The 15,612-nt window shown below is 44.3% G+C and overlaps 1 long non-coding RNA gene across 1 annotated transcript in view; it reads right to left on the bottom strand.

Annotated features, from left to right (window-relative positions):
• Positions 1–8,306: 8,306 nt before the first annotated feature.
• LOC149915782 (uncharacterized) overlaps positions 8,307–15,612 on the bottom strand; it is a 33,959-nt gene continuing 26,653 nt past the window's right edge. The window contains exons 2-3 of the long non-coding RNA XR_016471535.1: positions 14,709–14,838; positions 8,307–9,969 (exon numbers count right to left, since the gene is read on the bottom strand). This is a non-coding gene — a long non-coding RNA (uncharacterized LOC149915782). The remainder of the gene's footprint in view (positions 9,970–14,708; positions 14,839–15,612) is intronic.

Raw genomic sequence — 15,612 nt, 5'->3', positions numbered from 1 at the left:
ACTGGGGAATGGACACAGCCTTCCCCAACCAGGGAGGAAAACTCTGTGATTAAAGAGATGCAAAACATGTCAGCTAATTCCATTCTCTAACGTGTTTTCTGGAGGAATCCACCTAGTACCAAGCATCTTAAGTCCCTTGTTTGTAACGAAACCAATAGATAGTATAGATTTAAATCTTGTTAGGGATGAGGACTGCAGTCCTTCAATGTCTTGGGTGCAGGCTGTAAGGTGAGGATATCAGCATCGCCCTGGCTTACAGGCAATAATCTCTCCATGCAGATACAGAAAGCACTCACATGCTGGGGTCACGGGAGCTGTAGGTATATCTAAGACCAATGACCACCATCTCCTTGCTCTGGGATTGTTCTTGATTTTCAGGGATACAAATGAGAGCAGTTTCTCATTATTCGTATCTGAAAGTACCTCCACAAAACCAATGATTCTCTGAGCACTAGAAATCAGGGGTCTGAATTCCTGTGGATTTGCATCCTTGTGCCAGGACTTCCTTTAATAAGCCCTGAATTCATGACACAGCCATTCTCTTAACTGGGCACTAATGGGATTTCTCTTCTGCACCCAGCCACCCACAGCCAGGAGATGCACTGTGCTCACTCTCCTCACCTGTCCATAATGAGCTGCTGAGGCTCATTTCTATAAGACATTGCCTTTGCTCATTTAAAACATTCATATCCTCAGCTGCCACAGCAGAAAGAATATAGAACCTAATACAATTAATTTTCAAGCCAGCTTTACTTACATCTGAGCAAAATTACTCTTTGCTTTCGATTCTGATCTCCCAGAATACTTTTGTCATTTCAAATTCTGTTTGTATATCCCTGAAACTATTCTGGCATCAAATCAGCATAAGATAAGCGAGAATCAATTAAGGGAAGTTTAATCTAAATCACTTAAAATTGTATTTATCAGAACCGTGGGTTTACTGCGCAGCACTGAGGCAGATACAGCATTCTCACTGCAGCTGGTAGAACGGCTCCAGATGTGCTGGTATGGATGAAAGCAGATCTGCAAATCTATCCATATCTAGGGGAAGTAAAATCCTGGTTTCACCTTTTAATTGGCAGGGCCAATTACCCTGTACAGGGCAATACCTTCACCAAGAGCTCTCTCTGGGACCAGAGGCAGTGATTTCATCCACATACAAGAGTTTTTTTCCTGCCCCATATTGTTGCATAAAAGCAACAAAAGCTAATTTGCACTGGGATGGGTTTGACGAGTTTACAAAGGCTTGTCATAAAGAAGCATCAACACTGAGAAATGTATAAGTGCCCAGTTTTGAACAGAAGTTTTTAGGCCAGCCCACATTTCCACACCGTTTTTTGGCTTTTTTTTTTTTTGCTTCAAATGCAAATGGACCTATATTGGGGGTATATTCAGAACCACATCTTTCAGACAGCTTTCACATCAGGTGTCAATTTATGAAGCTGAGTTCCTTATTCTTGGCTACTAACGCTACGGCTGCCACTCTTATGAATATATTATAATGTACCAATTTATATTCAGAACAAAGAACCCAGGGTTATCCCATCATCAGAAATCCTTGTAAGCTTGATTGTTTTTTTGTTTCCATCATGTAGTAGATTATGGTTTCCGTAAGAAAAACAAAACAATTTTTGCCTCTTTTTTATTTTCCCTCTCTCTTCTTTCCTCCCACAGTTTAATTCTGAAATAGAGAATACTTCATTTTCTTCTTCCTATTTTTTGTTTTTTATTATTTTGTTTTATTTTAAGGCATTTGTTGCACATTACAGGCTGAGCGCAATGTGCCTTTCCCCACACAGCACTAACCTGCTGGCCAGCTGTGTGCTCTGGCACGCTGACAGTGCTGGTTCACCCACAGGACAGTTTGGGGCTGATCTGTATTACCTAGCAGGATGGAGTTCATGTGGCATCAACCAGCACCAGATAAGGGTTTCTTTCCTACACCTCCCCCCTCCCCCCCTAAAAAAAAAACATTAAGGAAACCAGATAAATTCTAAACAATTTCTGTGAAAGTGCTGGAGCATCTACTGAAGATGCTCAAGCAGGGAGCTCTCGCTTGCATGAAGCAGCCAAAAAAGAATCGTGTGTTTCTTCTCACAGGTGCTCAGATGTGATGGGAGGGCAGAACCTCACAGCATTTCTCATACAGAACCATGTGGACCTGTGGGGCACAGGGCTGTGTGTGCTGGGCTGTGTGCTGGGCTCTGCCCTGGGAGCTTTCTGTTATGTACCTATTTATTTATAAAGAAACATGCTTTAAGTGCTTGCTCCATGCAGGCCCATCACCTCAACACGGAGATGGAAAGGAATGGTATTTTAGAAACATTTGTCTACCAACTTAACTTCATCCACCTTTTTTATTACTTCTTCTCCTCCGGTGCCTTTGCACAGCAAACTCCTTAAGCGACACCTCTGGATTTTGAGCTGTTTGGGTGTAGCTGTGCATTTTTACAGGGTGCTCCACCTCTCCTGGAGCCTTGCCGCAGCTTTGCAAGTCAGAAGAAAAGAGAATGGAGTTGGGAACCCATCCAACTGTGTGTTTGCATCAGATAATTCTGGAAGGATTTCATCCCCAGACTGTGCTTTGCCCAGGAAGGAGAATATATGTCATATCTATGGAGAAAAAACATTCCACAGAAAAGCTGGAATCGAGAAAAAGCTTCCTACCATAAAAGATTCCACACTCATAACCCATGTGAATGGAAGAAGCAATCCAGCTTAAAAATACGTAGGGGTAGCAAAGATCCTTGGGTTCATTTTCCAGAACAAATTTCCTTTCCCTGCTCCCATACTCCAAGGCTTTGCTGTGCCTCATTCCATTCATCCCTTGCACAGTTTGCAGGGATCCTCCTGAACGATGCCACCCAAAGCATCTGGATGCAATTCATCAGTGATCTGTACGACGCTGACAACGTGAGCTATTGGAGATACTCAGCATTCAGTCTTGACCTGTAACACTGCAGGAAGGAGCAGTGAATGCTGAGTATTTCTCTTCATAAGGAAAAAAAAATAGAGAAAACCTGGGCTTTTGGCCACTGCTGTCCTCCCCTGTGCTTGCCCAGGTTTCCCTGGACCTCTGCACATTGTATGAGCCATAGACTATATATACAGCTCTGCTTTCACTGCTAACCTGAGGAGGAATAACACAAGTCTCTGTGTGCCACATATACCCTCCCATTGCTGCTGTAGCAATGGGATGGACCCTGGTATTTGGTTCCTAATGTTCTGGGAACTGACTGCTCCTACACAGGGACTCAGTAAAAGCTCTCAAACTGAGTTACTCAAGAGTTCTGTACAATTACATTTTCCCTCCTAAGGTGGTAACAAAAGAACTAAACTGCAATCTGGGCTTCACAGTCAGCAATATTTTCTCTTCTGGAAAAACACAAGGGAAAAAACAACAATACTGACCTCCTGGCACTCCAAAAGAGCAACCACACACACATACACAGCCGCCACAGAGGCAACAGGAGCTGGCAATGCTCAGGTTCTGCCCACAGCAATGTGGGCACTGGGCTGCAGTGCCTGCTCCTGCAGGACTGCCAATGGCCCTGCCTGCTTTAGAACCATGGCAAAGCTTCTACAGCCTCCGTGGCTGCCCCAGAGCAGCAGGCTGTTCCCAGCAGGAGATGCTCAAAGCAGATAAAGCAAGGATCCCTCATGGCCCACCTCACCCTCAAGTGGTTTCTGCTCTGTGAAGGGTCTGATCCACTTACATGGAACAGAGGACAACAGTCTGCTTTGATTACTGCCTATAACTGCGCGCACATTCCAGTCTTGTTCCGTGCACTCAGAAGTCCATCCCCAGTCCCAGCAGCGTGGATTAATGACATCTTCCCTCCAGAAAGGGAAAGGGAATGAAGGACAAAAATGTCCCTTCATTTGTCTTTTGCACGTTGGGTTTTACTGCAGATTTGTTAACGTCTGGACAAAATCATTAGCATTCTTTAAGAAGTCCGACTCTCTAGCCAAAGCTAAAATTAAATTGATGGATTCTCCTTGACTCTCAGTTATGAGGTAAGTGCAGACTATTTTCATAAACATGAAGGACCTTGACACAGCTATCTGAAAACTGCCCGTGTAATAAATTAAAGTTTTTCTGTAATATAATCTTTCGCTGCTCATTTTGTCCCGCTCCTTCTACCAAAGAAGGTTTTTGTATATATTTCAGCTCCCTCCTTGCAAGAACTCTCATGTGCCTGGGACGTATTTGGAAACATCCCCATCACACAGCTCCAGCAGCAAGCAAGAAATGAAACGTGAGCAGCGCAGTTCAGCATTGCTTCAGTCTTCCCTGTGAGCTGCTGTTTGCTTCAGATGTTCACAACAAAGATTCTAATTAACAATCCCAGCGGATCTGCTTTCTAAGAAAACTATCACAGATGTGATAATGCTGCACGTCCCAGAAACTGCTAACAGGCACTGCAGAGAGAAAGGGAAAAAGGTCTGTGCTGCAAGGACATTTATCCATGAATATCAGGTCAGAAATCACTTGCTGAGATTACAGCTATCAGAAGTGCTGTGTTTCCAGCTGGAAAATTGGGTATATCAAACTACTTCTTAATTTGGATGATCTGATTGGAAACCTGACATTGTGACCCACACACCCTCTGTCAGCCCTCCCGTTCCCATGCAAATGAGAAGAGAATTTGCCCATTGAGTGTGATGGGAGTTTGCCTTAATAGGCAGTGAAAGTTTGGGTCCAATGTGAGGAAACATCGCTTGTGTGATCCTGAACTGCATTCTTCCCAAACTTAAACTTGTAGAACCAAACTGTTCTTTTACTAGATTATCCCAAGGACCTTATATTCCAAAGGTCCTATAAGCAGAATTTCATTCTTCCTCCCCCACCCTTTCTCTATTATCCTTGGCGATATTATCCATATGTCTCAAAGTAAGGTACTTTTTACAGACTATTTTGCCTTGTTACAAATATTTACATTTTCTCATATTGCTGTTTCTTTTGGATGAGTCACACTGTCTCCATCTCACTGTTGGTCACATTTTCATTGCTTGTAAAACCATACAACATTTTCACACGTAGGATAAAAGCGATAAAATTCCCCTTTCTCTGTTGTAAAGAGCACATCAAATTAATTTGCTTCATGTTTTTTTTTCCCAGGTTTTAATAGTTAATAAATTTACTGTTTTGCTTTAGAAAAGTGGAACATTTGCTTTCTCTGACAGGGCGTTGGAGGCTCAGTGCCATCCTTAATTAACACAGCGCATTGGAGATCTATTGACTTAGGTGGAGCTGCATCACTCCACACGAACAGAACACTCACTCTCCAACACGGTATGAAACCAAGCTTTCCTGGCAGCACAGCACAATGAGCTTATAAACTAAAAAGGGAGAACGATCCTTCACATCTCTGTTTCACTGCCCACCATCAGTTCATGAGGTGCCCAACATTATGGCAGCCCCCCAATTTCGTAGGGCTGGTTTAGAAAGAGACTCCAAGTAAAAGCTTAAGTGTCATATCAGCCAGTTTCTCTACAGTTTCAGTATGTTTTTCTGCCACAAGGATCCATACTACACTGTTTTTATCTCGTGGCATTTTAGCATGACTGTTGAGATACAGATGGAAGTTCTACCTGTATATATACAGAGAGGAAGGGAAACTCCTCTTCTCCGTGCCCTGCAGTGTTTGAAGCAGCTGAACTAGCTCAGCTCAGGTTTCCAGAAGCTGCCTTTCCAGGCACAGAGTTCATAAAAGGGGCTGTGAGATTCAGAGGGACAACAGCAGGCACAGGGACACGACCATTAAGCCACTTTCCTGTGCTTGTGCTCCCAATGCTTCCCCAGGCAGCAGCCCGCAGCTGGGGTCCCAAGCCCCACATCAGCTGCTCTCCTGATCGAGGAGTTTTTAAATTTGCAAAGCAAGCTAGAGGAAAACAACAGAAATGAGCCTGGTGGCTTATTGTGGGTGGATGATTAAATGCATCAAGATTGCAGCTGTGATTACCGAGCTTTCAACTCAGGTGATGCCAGTTTGGTTTTCCATTCTTCTGCACACATACACTGCGTTAGAGCAGCTTCAGTGCAGTAGTGCCAGGGCTGCACACACTCTGTTCATCATCACAGCCAACCAGCCTTACAAACTACTCATCCAAGGTGTGCTTCACTGAAATAAGGCACTACCTCCATTTATGCAGTACCTAAAGCACAAGGCCTCTGCTCTGGGCAATGCTTGGGTATGGGAACACAGCTTTACCAATCACCTGGGTATGCCAGCACAAGTGCAGCCACTCCTCCAGCTCTAGAGCAGGCAGACAGATAGCAAAAGATCTGTGTACACAGCCCAGACCGAGTCAACATAATCACGTCTTATCAGCGTTTGGGCAAAGTTCAGCAGAGCCAACAGCCATTGGAAGCATCCACAATACACTGGGCCCAGTGGTCATGAGGAGAACCTGGGCAGGTCTGTGAGGAGCCGGAGGAGCTGGGCACTGATGCCATGTTGCTATCCACCAGCTGCCTGGCAGGGGCAGCATTGCAGGCCCTATTCCAGCTTGCAGCTGTAGGCAGTGCCAGAGCTGCGTGCCCAGACGGCTGCTCTCTGCAGAACAGAGCCTGAGGGCCATGGGGCTGGGCTGCTCGTGCAGGAGAGCAAGGAGGAGGGCAGGGGGCAAAGCAAAGCGTGGGAAAGGACGTGGGAAATCTGGGAGAGAAAATACAAAATGGGCTGTAACTGTTTATTCAGCATAAATATTTCTCACCCTGGGAGAACCCTGGTTTTCTGATTGTGTCCTACATCATGACAGCACATGGAACAAATTAACTTGCAGCCATGACCTACAATGAGATCAGAAAAGACTGTTCAAACTAGAAGTTGTGAGCTGATGTTGTCAAAATACTGAGCGGTTGTTTTCTTACAGCCTTTAGGATGATACCCTGCAGCAAAAGGCTTCAATATATTCCACAGCAGAGCATGCTGCTAACAGCTTCCAAGCACTTAAACCCCTGGGAAGCACAGCTATCCCTCACTCATTAGCCTCATTTGATCAAATGGGACAAGCACAAACAAGAGCAAAACCAACAAACTGCAGCAATGGAAACAGCAGTTTCCCAGAAACATCCAGTAGGTGTGAAATAGCCAAAGTCCCCAGCAAAACCACATAAAACCTGCAAGATGTATAGACGTACTTGGCACACTGATGCTAGCTTTGAACTTGCTGTGGTCTTTTTGAATCACATCCAAAGTAGGAAAATGCCACTGCGACCTCATCTTCTGCAGCAGAGACAAAGCAGGATCTGTTCAAGTTGGTCACGCAGAGAAGTGGCACCAAACACGAGAAGACCCTGGCAATAAAGAGCAGATCCTATTTTTTAAGCCAGATTTTTTGCAATCCTAAGAAGGCAGAGATGTGTCTCAACAAGTGCATTGAGTCCCGTGTGCAGGAACCTTCCCTTCCCTCTGGCTGTTTTCCCCATCTTGGTACATGTTCAGCAGTCAAGTTTTTGCCTTCCTTTATGTTTCCCATGTCCCATATTCAGGCTGCACCTTGACTGCAGCCATTAGCTTCCTAAGACAGGACGTGTACCCTAAGAAAAAGCTCTGCTGTGCTCTCCCTGTCTCCTCCTTCTCCAAGGCTGCTAAAGCAGACACACTAACCCACAAGCAAACAACCTTGGACAATTAACTTAAATATCACATTAGGGTTTGGGAGGCTGCCGTTGACAATGCACACACAGAAGGATGACGAGACTGATGAGACAGAAGGAGTGCCACCAAATGTCATCAGACATTACCAACCGTCACTGTGCCCGGGGCTTTTCCAGGGAAGTGTGCCAAGGAAGAGTCCAAGGGCTGCAGCACGTAGCTCAGCCAGGGCAAGAGACCCTGAGCTGTTGCCTATAAATCTCCAAAGACTGCTGAAACATAACCAGAGAAAGCAAGTAAAGCAGCAGGGAGACCACTCTGGAAGTAAACGACAGAGCATCACCGAACCATATGCAACCCCACAAAGATAATGGCCCTAAATTACCTCTCACATGCATTGGTTCATTAAGAATCTGATAGAGCTCCACTAGTGCTGTTGGAAGCCTGCTCAGAGAGCTAAGTGGACTCTGGATCAGGCCCCAGGACTGGAAAATATATTAGGTCATAAAGTACAGTATTACATATTTTATAAGGGAACAGCTATCAACGTCTGCTCCACCCAGTGAACATACAAAAAACAGCTGGAAATAAGAACAGCTGTGCAGATCCCAAGCTTTCTTTAGCTGCAGCTTCTTCCAGCCACTCCTGAGCTCATGCTAGAAAGACGTTTCTGCAGCTCTTGTCTGCAGGAGGAATGTTAAGACCATGAGAATACTATTATGATAGCAATAGATGCGAGTAAAATAATTACAGCATAAAGAAGACACACTTAACATCGTCAATTAATGATGTGAGTTAACCTATGAGAATACAAGCATGGGCAATGAGAGATGTGTTTGCAGGCACCTTTAGTGCAGTCTTGCATCACAAGTTTGCTGCCAAGATTTTGGTATTCGCTAGCCTGATTTAAAACACACAACTACAGCCCAAGTCAGAGCAACCACTGCTTACACACAACATTGTCCTGTTGAGGTTTGCGTGGAACAATGGGCATCAGGGGATATATAACCTCATTAGCAGCAGCTCCATCCACTGCTTCTTACTCCAAAGGTGGGGATTTTTAGACCTGGACCTAATTGCTTGCCTTGCAGGCAGCACTCCTCACCCACAGGAATGATTCGGATCTCATTCACAAATGTACCACTATGTCATCTGCATTTCCAAGAGGAAAGAGAGACAGATCTGTGATACAATCTGGACATTTTTGTATTTCATTTCTTTTCCATCATGTCTGGGAGGTGGATCCAAACAGTGCTTTTTTCATCACGCTTTTCTTCCTCCCTTAGTCACATAAACCAGAGTATGCGTTGCACTGAGATCAAAACATCCAACAATTTATAAAGAAATTGGTTCACTTTTAGGCCAAGGTGATCAACACTGTGGAGTAACACTATCCTGAGCTGCATGTGTAGATGCCAGTGATCTGCTGGCTGGGGCAGCACTAATGAAATCTACACAGGAGAGGGACTTCTGGAGGTGGGCATTGCTACATGCTGGATACAGATACCACTGTCCTGACACTTTGGATGGCAGGCTTCTCCCATCAGATTTTATCCATACATAAGAAGTAGAACTAAAATAATTAATCACAACAGTGAAGCCAGAAGGTGAGAATTTCTGCCAGTTTAATACAAACATAGCCCTGATGCACCCTAGGGACACACTGCTGTGATGGAGGAGTCCTCCAGTCCTTCACAGCAAAGTGTTGGCGCTGAAGCAGAAGCTCATGGCACACAAGTGATGTCGGAACACAAGTGATGTCAAGGAACTGAGCTCAGAGATCCAGCTGCTGAAGTTAGCTTGCAATAAGTGCACCAAAACCAAAGGCACTCCAAAGCACTGAATGACTGCTAACATAGAGCCAAGAGTCAGAAGTAGAACAGAGATGATGCAGCTGGACAACACAGCGCTGAGCAAAGCAATGCAAAGCTGATACAAACTTCAATTAATAAAGGCAATTAATTAAAATAATAAAGTATAGCAATATAATTAACACCAGCAATCACAGTTTGTGGAAAACAGGCCCATCGTATAAATCTAATCTCATTCTTTGATGAGATTACGAGTTTGGTTGATGAAGATAACAGCAAAGATGCAGCGCACGTGGAGTTGGGTGAGTCAGAACACTGCATGCTGATTGCTGGACGTTGTGAAGCATCTGCTGAAGGAACACTGCTTGTAGCACGAGGCCACGGCGTGCCACGCACTGCTCAGATTGGGATCTGAACCAGCAGGAGTCAACAGCAGAAGGTAAGAAGTTAATCATGGAGAGCAGTGTGTGTTTCCAGAGGGTTCTGGGCACTTCCAGAGCAGTTTAATGCAGGCAACCAGCTTCACAGTTATCAGAGAGGAACATAGACCGGCACTGCAATGGAAAGCTGTGACTCAGGACAGAATTAAGCTCTTGAATAAACTGAATGCAAGCTCTTTTTTTTTTTTTTTTAAATTTCTTTCATTAAAGCAAATTTGATCCTTCAGTCCATGAAAAGAATAGAACCGGGGGGAAGATTTTATCTCAGCACACAGCACCTGCTGTGTTTTATCACCTGCATTTCTTAATGCTGCTGAAGATTTGTGTGGGTAAAGTTTGAAACCATTCGGTAAAATATTTTATATATTATTTGCGGAGTTTAATCCGTTTAATTAAGCAGCAAAACAATGGAAAGGTGATTTAATACCGGGTCTGTGTGCGCAAAAGAAAGCGGTGGGTATCAAAGGAACCCTTCATCGAGTGAAGCAAAGCAGAACTTGCACCAAGGTCCTAAATGAGAAGCCAAACAATTTTAAGTGAGCAATTATGAATGCAATTTAATAGAAAAAGATATAAACTGCTTGCATGATCTATTGAGGGAATGGTTGATTCTGCAATTTTAAGCATATAAAACGACAAAACTAAATGCAGCTTACTTTCCTTAAAGAAAAAAAAGAACCAACTATGCATACATCTTCAGATGAAGTATAGGGGGTAGCTGGCCTTCATTAAACAAAATGTCAAAGTAGATGATCTCATAGCCTTTCTGGCCTTAAACCAATTGAATCCCTGAAGAAACAGACTGCTTTTTCTGTAAATAAAATTGCAGGATGACTTCTGGTTTCCAGCCAGTTCTAAATACGCTTTAAATTGTTCAGAGTTCTGCCTGTTTTTCCCATTCTGCCTTGAGTATTTCAAGCAGGTCAGTACAAATATTGATAAAACATATTTCCCACCAAAAAGGAGATTGTTTGGTCAATAATTTCCATTGGCATTCATATATTTTTACATGCTTATGACAAACTTTACAGAGTGCTGGGTTGTTCTCAGCATTTCCTGGTACAAACCAGAACACTCTATCATCAAGATGTCTATACAATTTTGTTTTGTATTCTTTTCCTTGCCTACATGTAATGTTTTGTGAGTAATCAATGAATGAAACTGATGTATGAAGTGGTCGTTTCTTGCAGCCTTTACATCCAGAAAGTTACATCACCACCATCTGCTGAGGCTTCTCACTCCTGTAGCACACGATGGGATCCTATGAACGTGGGGCAGTTTCTCACCACAGCACTGCACACAGTCATGTTTTTGCATTCCTCCATTGCTACATGATACTTGAGCTTAGCAGACAACTGCATGGAAAAACAGCATTTACATTGGGCCAGATCCAAAGTACATTAAAGAAAACGGAGAATTTTGATTGAGCTAATGGAACAGGACCTCCAGAACTTTGATTTCCCACAGGTCCTCAAGGTACATCTCCATCCTTCCCAGCATTTTTGGTGGGATTGACTCTGCAGAGAGGTGCTGAGCAAAGCCCTGGTGTCTCAGCTGAGGTGCCCAGGAGGAAGGCACAACAACAGCCCATGGGAGGCACTGGGCTGCTCCACATGCCTTGAACCTCTCCCCACAGCTCACACCCACAGAGCAAAAACCAAAAGAAACAACATCCATTGGCCTGTCATCTGGCCAGCAAGGGCAAGGATGCTGTGTTTGAGTTACTCATTTTTATTTTTAGCAATGAGGCCAAATACGTGTTGGCTTATCCCATTGGGGAACTCCAACTAGGGAACACAAAGATGAAGTGGTATCTCCTAATGAAAAGCATACTCTCTGCTGCAACCTACAGGCCACAGCTGGTATCCTTCTGCCATGGGATGCCTTTTTTGGGGTAAGACTTTCTGCTTTTGGTTTTACTCCATGCTGTATTAAACTGCTCCATTGTAACCAGTACCAGGAAAACTAGGCACGTTCTGTTTTCAAAACCTATCTCTAAAACATACCAACATACTGTTCTCCTTTCATCTCCCATCAGGGCATTTATAGCTGCTCCCTTGACATGCCCAGCACTTCAAGTCCAAAGCCAAATCCTCCTCCTCCATGCTTTGTTTTGGGTACACTTGAAACAAGCACACAGCAGAGTCCATCAGTGCTGCACACTTTGTACCAACATTCCTCCAAACAATGGGCAGGTCGTGATAGGACAACAGAAATGGTTTCAAACTAAGAGGGCAGATTCAGACTGGGTATAAGAAAGACATTCATTACAATAAGGGCAGTGAGGCAGTAGCATAGGATGCCCCATTCCCTGCAGACACCCAAGGTCATGAGATGGGATCCGAGCACCCAATGGAGCTGTGGGTGTCCCTGCCCAGTGCAAAGCACAGGACAGATAGCCTTTAAAAGTCCTTTCCAACTCAGATAGTTCTATGATTCTACGACTCATGGACAAACGAGACATGAAGTGTCAATATGAAGCAGTCTCAGGCACTTTGGGTAAATTTCCCTCCAACTGTTGACTTTGAGAGCCTAGTTAGTCAAATAGCCAGGCCTGTATTTCAGTCCTGTACTACAGGGAGTTCACAGCCCCTCGGTTTCACTGACAGCCATCAAAATTCACTCCATGTTCCTCATCAAAACACCAATAGTAATTATGGGAAAAATCAACCAGGGACCCCAGAAGGAGGCAGAGCTCCATCTCAGCACCCATCCTTCCTTTTGCATTTTCTTCCTGTTTAGGGATGGTGGTAACCACCAAAACTACAAAGTAAAAACACTCTGCAAATAATAAATCACCTGGAGGACAGGTACAAATTGGGCTCAGAAGCTGTGCTTTACTGGTGTTTCAGCACTCATTTGTCACTCATTTATCCTCCGTGCTTCAGAACATCCCCCTGCATCAGAATGCTTCGTGTGCTGTCAGCAATCGGCTCCAATCATTCCCGTTTCCAAATAACCCAAATAACTGCACGGCCCAGCACCTAACGGTGAGCTCAGAAAGCAGCAGAGTTTGTAAATCGTTCACAGATCAAACAGAGCATAAAGCCTGGGGAAGCACAGTTTGAACAGCTGTCATATACTTAACAGCATCGCCGCAAAATGTTGATGTGTGGAAATCAATAGGATCTGACAGGCTAAGTATCACTCTGCAGTCCAAACGTGAGTTTAACTAACTTCACAAATGTCACCTGGGCCAGATGAAGATGGAAGCTGGGCTTTTCCTCCATCAAGGGAAGGAAACTACCATTTTGTGCTCTGTGATCACATACAGGTTTCACCTCCCAGATGCTCCGCTACCCTCCCCATCTCCCCAGCCCAGGAAACACCAATGGTGCCAGCTCTCCAAAGGAAGCCAGGACACACAGCACATCTTCCCAGAGCCCTGCAGGGAGCAGCCTGATGGGGCATGCACAGCACTGCAGGGAGGGCTGAGTCAGCACCCTGCAGCCATCAATCTCAGCCTCAGCCATCACACAACACCCTTCCATTTATTCCATCTGATCCTTTCCACTGATTTTGTAATGCAGTACTTTTAAAAGCACTGTTACCTCCTCCGAAGGAGTATGGGACCTTATGGGGAGGGTAGTGCTGGCTCACACCATTTCTATCTCGAGTCTTCTGATTTTTCATAGCAGCCTCAGCTGCCAGGAACGCGCAATGACATGAGGACCTCAGCTAGCCCTACTCTTAATTCCTATTAACAGCAATTTTCTAGTATTTATGGTTATACCCTTCAGACTCAAATCAGAACACAAAGCAGAAAGGGTCCAATTTATTCAATCTATGATTTTTAAGAACTCTATGCCATTCATGAAAGTCTGAAGGGAAATATGACATGTACTCTTACAGTTCCCAAGCTGAGTTTCCCCTCTGCCTTACAGGGTGCCAGGGCTGGGCACACATCTGCAGCGTCACTGCTCTCCAAAACAGAAAGACTAGCAAATAAATTGGGCAGGGGAAAGGAGCATTTAATCCTCTGTATTCAGAAAGGTTTTGATAAATTCTACTATGGCCAAACCACGCTGCTGTCAGGGCCAGCATCTCCCTATAGCTGAGCTCAAAGGACAACCAGGTTTAACCCTGCAGAGGCGAGTTGTTATCACAGTGCTTTTCAGAGATGAGCAGAGAGGATCTGCTTCAAAAATAAGAGCAAAGGGACTGCAGCTTGTAAGGGAAGTCCTCTACCCAACACATCGGGCAGAGCATCCTCAGGGTGCTGCTGTCTCACTGAGCCACCACCGGTTGGCAGCCACAACAAGGCCTGTTGTTCTTGGCACCTTTCTGAGAGCCTCACCTACTGAAAGCATTTAATTAACTGAGAATTTTAACCTTCACAACAACCAAAGCAAAACAAGAAGTGAGTGTTGAGCTCTGATGACTTTGGAGAAAAGCTCAGAAGCATAACCCTGCCATCTCTCGAAGGCACTAAAGGCAAGAAGAAAGGCTGTAAGACTTTGTGTTCTGTTTTTAGATACACGAGTCCCAAAGCCAAACTCCTATTTTTAGGGGACCTGACATCACTTTTGCATGGGAGGAGGCATTAACAGCTTAGTTGGGCATTATCTTTGGGAGAAAAATCATTTACCAGATATTAGCTCTCTCTAGATAGTAATGGGCCGGTGAAGAAAAATGTGTTTTGCTTAAGTGTTCATTACCATGGCAAGTTTCACTTGCTCTAAAACAACTTGCATATTAAGTAGCAATAATGAAAACCTCATTAAGGGCTGCACATATGTATGGCACTGAAAGGACACATAGGAAAATAGCAGCTTGCAATTTTAAGCTGTTCCCAACCTTCTCTGCTGGTGAACCCACCCGACCAAACCCCTCATCCTTATGGAGGCACTCACTGCTGCTGGATGCAGTCCTTCACAGCCTGACTTCATCCATCCTCTCTTTTTCCAAGAGCTATTTGCACATCATTCCATGTGTCAAAGGGTACATTGCTCCAAGTGCAAAACAGGATGAGGAGTTTGGGCTCTGAATGGAAAAAAAAATAAAGGTTCAGTGTATCAACAATCAGACCCAAATCATTAATGGAGGAATTTCACCCAGAGCTGTATGACGTGTTGTATGTTTCATGCTTCTAAACAACAAATATTGGTATTTCCTGCAACGTATAATACAAGGGAACTTCAGTTTCTTTCAAGTGTGCATTTTTATAAAGTTAGAGGAATAAGAATTCTGACCTTGAAGCAGAGCCATACTAACTTTAATAAAGCACGAAATGCCTACAATCCAGTTTATCATTATGACTCAGATGAGATTAGCTAATCAAGCAGCTTAACTCCCAAGCAACTATATGCTGCTATTGTTTGTTTGTGGTTCTGCCAGAGAAGCCTCAAAAAGGATGAAAACCACAATTAAGGATTTATTTACATTTCCTTTAAATATCAGCAGCATTACATTATGGACAATGCCCTTAATCACCTACTCCAGGGTTTATAATGCACTACCTGCTCATAAATTCCAAGCACCGATTTATTCTCTGACAAGGCACTGCTGGTTTTACATGTGAGCCCATGGAGCCCAATCTAACCTTGCTTCCAGTGGAGAATTGATGGCTCTGAGAGCTCCAGTACTTTCCCAGCCTCTGGCAATCACATGAGACCATCACAGAGAGAACTCACAGCTTCATTTCCAAACCAAAAGCCATGTTAAATGTACAGCTTACAGCCTTGGGGAGAAGAGGTGGGTACTCTTCTACAAGGAGCAGATCTGCTCCTCGGATGGCTGATACCTGGCTCTGAGGTC

Source organism: Phasianus colchicus, chromosome 16 (assembly GCF_987193195.1).
Source record: "Phasianus colchicus chromosome 16, bPhaCol1.hap1.1, whole genome shotgun sequence".
In the NCBI taxonomy this organism is placed as follows: Eukaryota; Metazoa; Chordata; class Aves; order Galliformes; family Phasianidae; genus Phasianus; species Phasianus colchicus.
Note: the sequence above shows the minus strand (reverse complement) of the source record. Positions and strands in the feature narration are given on the sequence as shown.